Source organism: Rhopilema esculentum, chromosome 2 (assembly GCF_057945365.1).
Source record: "Rhopilema esculentum isolate cy_ngs chromosome 2, ASM5794536v1, whole genome shotgun sequence".
In the NCBI taxonomy this organism is placed as follows: domain Eukaryota; kingdom Metazoa; phylum Cnidaria; class Scyphozoa; order Rhizostomeae; family Rhizostomatidae; genus Rhopilema; species Rhopilema esculentum.
The window spans coordinates 6,513,598-6,519,617 of NC_142816.1; positions in this window are offsets into that span (position 1 = coordinate 6,513,598).

Genomic DNA, 6,020 nt, shown 5'->3' on the forward strand with positions numbered 1-6,020 from the left:
TAGTAGCTATGATTTCGTGCTCTTTAATTTCTTTCAAAATATGAACACTTTTTAATTTTTGTCCAGAATTGCATATCAGAAATTGGTTTTTCATCTGTTGGATAATTTGCCCGGGCATATAAATTTCTCCTTTGAACGGACAAGGACGCGGCAAATCTAACTGGCAGTTTGTCTTCCTGTGATCAATTTCGAAGAAATGCTGTTTTCCTTTAATACACACCACGATGGAACAGCCATCGCGGTGGAGCACGAGACCATCGTTCTCCTCCGTGCATTCATCCAATTGCACTCTTTGCCATACCGTCAAAATCGTGAAAAATGAGGTTATAACCAGTAGAGTTAACAAATGTTTCCAGTAGTTACCAAAAATCTACGAAAGTAAAACATTTTTTGATAAAACTGCATCAATGAGAAAAGGAAAACGGCAAGATTCTTACGACGTATGGAAATGTAAGATCAAATCTAATTATCAAAGAATATTTCAAAGGAATATTGGCCTGTTGTTCTGATAAGCCGATTACCTCTAAGGGAAACAACAGCAATAAATCAAGCAGAAGTAAACATGTAAACGTAATGCATGAAAGCAATTATGATCAAACCGAAAATCAAACCACATTGAACGTAGGGATGGCGATCCTAAGCCCTCAAATAAACACCTTTAGACCCCGTTTACACTGTCCCGTGCAAGTTTGGAACCGTGACAAAACTGTCGCGGTTCGCCCTTGCGTTTACACTAGCACTGTGGAACCGTGACGATTTTGCTCTGCTATCCGGAACAGTTTTGACCCTGCTTTGAAAGCGAACGAATTTTGTACCGTCACGGTTCCGTTTTTGAACGGGACAGTGTAAACACCTATCCGAGACGATTTTGTCACGGATTCACAAAGAGGTCTTTTGTATGGCTGTTTCAGGTAATCGAGGCTTTGATTGTGGCGTAACTACGTTCTCAAATTCTGAAGAAAAGGAAATTCTGAAGAAAAGACGACCACAGAAAAGGCTTGTAGTGTTTCCCAGTCCAAGCCTTGATTGGACTTTGCAGTTTTGTAGTCTAAAATAACACTGAAAATTAAAGCCACCTTGTCTTTCGTCCAAGTAAAGTTTTAATCGGCCTTCCGCTCCATTTTAACTCACAATAAAAATTCGATTGTTGACTTCAGCGGCAAAATAAAAGCCTTGGTTGACTAAATACAGCTTCTTCTAAACAATGTTCTACCATTAAATTAAGGTCGTACCGGTACAGTGTAAACGGAACGGCTAAACAAAACAATTTGGAACCGCGACAGTGTAAACACTTGCGAACCGTAACGGTACAAAATTGTCCCGGGACAGTGTAAACGGGGTCTTAGTCTTTTAAATTCTTTTCATATTTTACTTAGAAGGGAGTTTTCGATTTAAAGCTCAGCTGAAATATAATCACCAGGTCGAACTATTTTCTATTAAAATGTTTTTCCAGAAGAATAAGAGTAATCATTATTACTATTGGTTTCTGCAACTGAATTTATAAAAACAAGTTTTCCTTTGATAAGATTCAAAAACAGGTGTTCAGAGACTTCAAATCAAAACACAAATAAACCAATATTATTCAAAACATAAGGAAAGCTTTCGAAGCCCTAGCGCTGTTAAGGCTAAAGCCATTGAAAAACGTAGCTACAATATTTTGCCTTTTAATAACGATGGCTTTGATATTCGAAGATTGTACATTAATTTACCAGGCTTAAATTGATCGGGCCTAAGTAGCCGTTTATAAACATATGGTTCAAGAGATAAATTTGATACAGGCCTATGCTCAATAATTGTATAGCAAAATTCCCATTCTCTTGGTAGAGATTACGAAATTAACTGTATAATGAACTCACATCTCTTTCCAGAGACATTCTTCAGCACCAGATGTTTTTCAATTTCTTTTAGATTCCGACGTGAAGATGATGTTTGGCGCAGGCAGGTGCCTTTCAGAAAAATTGGCAGGCGACCTGTCATTTTGTCTTTCGTCTTCAGCAATTTAAAAACACGTGACGTTTCTCCTTTAGGTCTTTTCTCCTTTCAACGAAACTGCAATTTCATCTAATTAAATTCGAAATGGAAGATATTTTCAACTGGTCGTGAAATTGCGAGGTGAAAAAAAATCTCCGACTTATTGTACTCAAAATTGAAACATACCATATCCTTTCATGAGAAGAGGGGTATAGAAGTCTGTTGCACGAAAAAGGCATTGTGAACTACAGTTTCCATTTTATCCTTAGACTTCTGAGAAGGTACTGAAAATCCAAATGATTTTAGATATGATAAAACATGTGAAAGAACATTTTCATAAAAGTTTTACAGATACCTAGAATAGAATGATAGAAAATGTTACTGCTTTCTCTTCTCCTCTGCATGATGAAAATGATCACTGTTTTAGTATTGAAAAAAATTGGCATAATTTGACTTACTTGCAGAAGAAACTGTATGAGCCCAAAAAAAATTGACAGCAATCTTTCTCATTATAAATTAAGATTTTGATTTTGAAAAGCAGCCTAATGATAAAACAGATAACTGATACAGCAACAAAAGGAGACACCTTGTTAGTAATATTTCCACATTTCTTCTATTTAAGTTGACAACTAATCAAGATAATTCCAGTTTAGACAATCCGTATGGCAAAAATTAATGTAACATATACATTATGGGCAAAACAAAATTAAATGTCTCTTACTGCAATATCTTTCCTATATGGACTCACATGAATTGTCTTACAGTATAATCCAGTTATAGCGTACTTTAAGGGACCAGTTTATTAAGTATGTTATATCCAAAGTACGTTGGAACAAGGGTAAGTAAAAATTGACTAAAACCAAGCACACCTTTTGTTGGGACCAAGCACATCAGTACGTTATATCCGAAAGTACGTAATAACCGAGTATGTTATAATGGGATTTTACTGTACCTGTAATGTCTATATCTTGATTTATCATCAATTGAAATAGACTTGCTAGTTGTTATGTATGTGAAATATTGCCAACAGCTTGACTGAAACTTGTTAATTCTTTGATGATAAATGTACTAACAAGTTATAGAAAACATGGTAGAAATAGAAAACCGAGCTGTCCCCATACTTGATAATATCTGCCTGCATTCTGATGATATCATGAATGAAATGGGATATAACCAAATTTGGCACACTTATGTCAACTCAAAAAGTCCTTGAAACACTGTTAAAACACTTTAGTAAAGTCCTAAAAATTGCTACCCACATGTCACCTTCCAAATCTGTTCAAATATTTGAATTCTTGTGAAAAGTTCAAATTGATTAAAAAAGTCGACAACTGGCTTCTAGATCTATGTCTAAAGAATGGCAAGAAATCACGAAGGACTAATAAAAAGGCTTGGTCAATGCAAGGTTATATCAGAAATGTTAAAAAATAATTTACAACAGGTCCATATGTCGTATATTGATTGAAAACAAACAGAAGATGCCTGAAAATTACTTGACCTAATGATGTAAGATCAAAAGAGCTTCTTAAGAAGATTATAAATTGCAATGCAAGCCAATATTAATCGCTTTATGACAGACAGGTAAACAGTGACTTTCATCATTCTTAATTTATGCAGAGATCCACAGGTAACACACTGAATAAACATTTGGCTTTATGAAAAACATATGTACAAACTTTAGTTAACAGTTAAAATGGTAACAAAATATTAACAAATATCATAGCATTTCCATTACAAAATATTTTCTGGTCAAGTTCAAACAAGGAGTTTCTGTTTTACTCTGTCCACAAATTTTTCTATATATTTCTTTGAAATATTTGTAGTAAACCATACTCTGTTATTTTTAAAATTGCTATTGAAATACTCTTTGAGATTCAAGTCTGTTTTACCTAGTAGAATGAAATAATTAATTTTAGAGAAGAAATTGTTGGTTCCTTAAAATTCAACTTGAAAATGTTCCAGTATAAACTAACACAGATCCTTAAAGAAAATTACAAGAAGTTTTCATAGTTAAACTAAAACAGCATAAATAATAAACACAAATTTGAGAGTATCTCTTTAAAGTAACATGGTGAAGTGTATAGTGCTGTGTGTCTCCATCTACGTCAAGTTCACTTTTCGTCGCTGTCATTTCCAGTCTCTTTTTCTAGCATGGCGAGGTACAAAATTTTGTAATTTTCTGCTTCATTTAAAGCTTTTTCTAAGTTAGCGTATCTTTCTTTCAGACTGTCTAGTTTATCATAAAGTTCTTCGTTTTCTTTCAGTGTTTCTTCCAGCGCCAGTCGCCTTTCCTCTGCAATAGTTTTGAAATATTGTTCTTGAGATGGTTCTGAGCGCATGAGAGCAAGTGCCTCTTCGGCAAGGCTGTCCTTACTTTTCATTTCTTCTAAAGACAACCATTCTTCAAAATCCGTTTGAGTCGCTGCAATGCTTGTAACCACTTGACGATTTTCTTCGCCTCGGCAACTTTTAGGACGTGTTCCATGTTCAGATTTATCCTGCTCTGTGAAGATTTCAAACTTTTTCTGCTTCTGATCACCACAAGAAGAGCTAGCCTTCCACAAACCAGTTACAGTAACATTTTTATTCGATGCAGTCGGTTGCAATATTGCAAGTCCTCTTCTCTTTGCGGGCTTCAAAGTCCTCCCAGAAATGGGTGATTTCGTCGACAGTGGCCTAGCTGTTGTGATCTTACTTGCTTCTAAAGAAACAGTAGGTTTAGTTTGATTCGATCCAAATGACGCACATACCTTATTTATATTTTGAGGAATAGTCTTCATTTCTGACTTCTTGTTAATAACTTCCACGTTCTCTTTGTTCCCGATTGAAGTTTCAGAGAGAAGAGGATGGTCGTTCATCGCCATTATATTTTTTTTGAATGACACATTCTCACGTGCAATTGGCGCCAAATTTCCTTATTTGGTTAAGTCCGCTGCGTCCCAGATCCCATTGGGTTCCAGGCCTCAAACTCCAGGATATGTGAACATAGTTAATGCAGAAAAATAATTTAGTCTTCGGTATGTGATTTTGTGACTCTGAAACATTTCTTTACCTTGAAACAACTAACAAGAGCTTTAAACGCAGAAATTCTAAAATTAATATTACAATAAAATTTTTTTGAAGAGGCCATCTTCGGTGCGTCATCTGCGCACCATAACAAAACAATTCTTCAACAATCTTCAACTTCATGTTTGCGGCAATAAATTTCGCATTTTGACAACTAAGACCTGTACCATCAATTCTAAACTGGGGGTAGCAAAGAAAAAAATTGCCCTCTTAAACAAAAAAACACAGAAATATTGAGTTTATTCGTAACAGATGAGAAGGTGGCCCATAACAAAACTTTCCAGCCAGCTCTCTGCCATCGCCGGCATAGGAATCACATGGTGTGGTCACTTAGAGCAGAAGGACCTGGACACTGCTCGATATGCTTAGCCTTCTATGCCTTAAAAAAGTATTCAGATGCTACCCTCTGATGTTCTGAAAGAAAGCCTTATCCGATGTCTCAATCTGAACACAGTCACCATGTTGATGAGTTAAGTAAATTATGGGGGCAGTTTGAATTGATATTTTCTTTGTGGGTGGCGAGACGGGAACACTCATATGACATGCTATAACGCAAAGATTGAATTATATAACATATCAAAACGAAAACTGCTTTCTCGAAAGAAATTGTGCGGAAGAGAATCACACAGGAATCATGTTGGAACAAATTAAAATATATTTTTCCAAAAAAAATTATGCGGTGATTAACAACTGAATATCAATGGACACTGAGAGATTTCAGAATTTCTGAAATTTACACACGCAGCAGTGTTGGTTATAATTATTTCTATAAAAATAGTGATGAACTTATTTCTTTTTTACTGAAATACTCGATTCACATAGACCGTTCATAGCATGAAGCATGAAGCAGTGACATGCTTTTGAAACATCAGAACGTTAAAATTAAATCTATGACATTCTTGGAACTCAAGCTAATTCTAAAATGCATCATTACAAATATTAATTCAACAGTAAATTTCTTTTTACAACAAAAGTATTTTTGA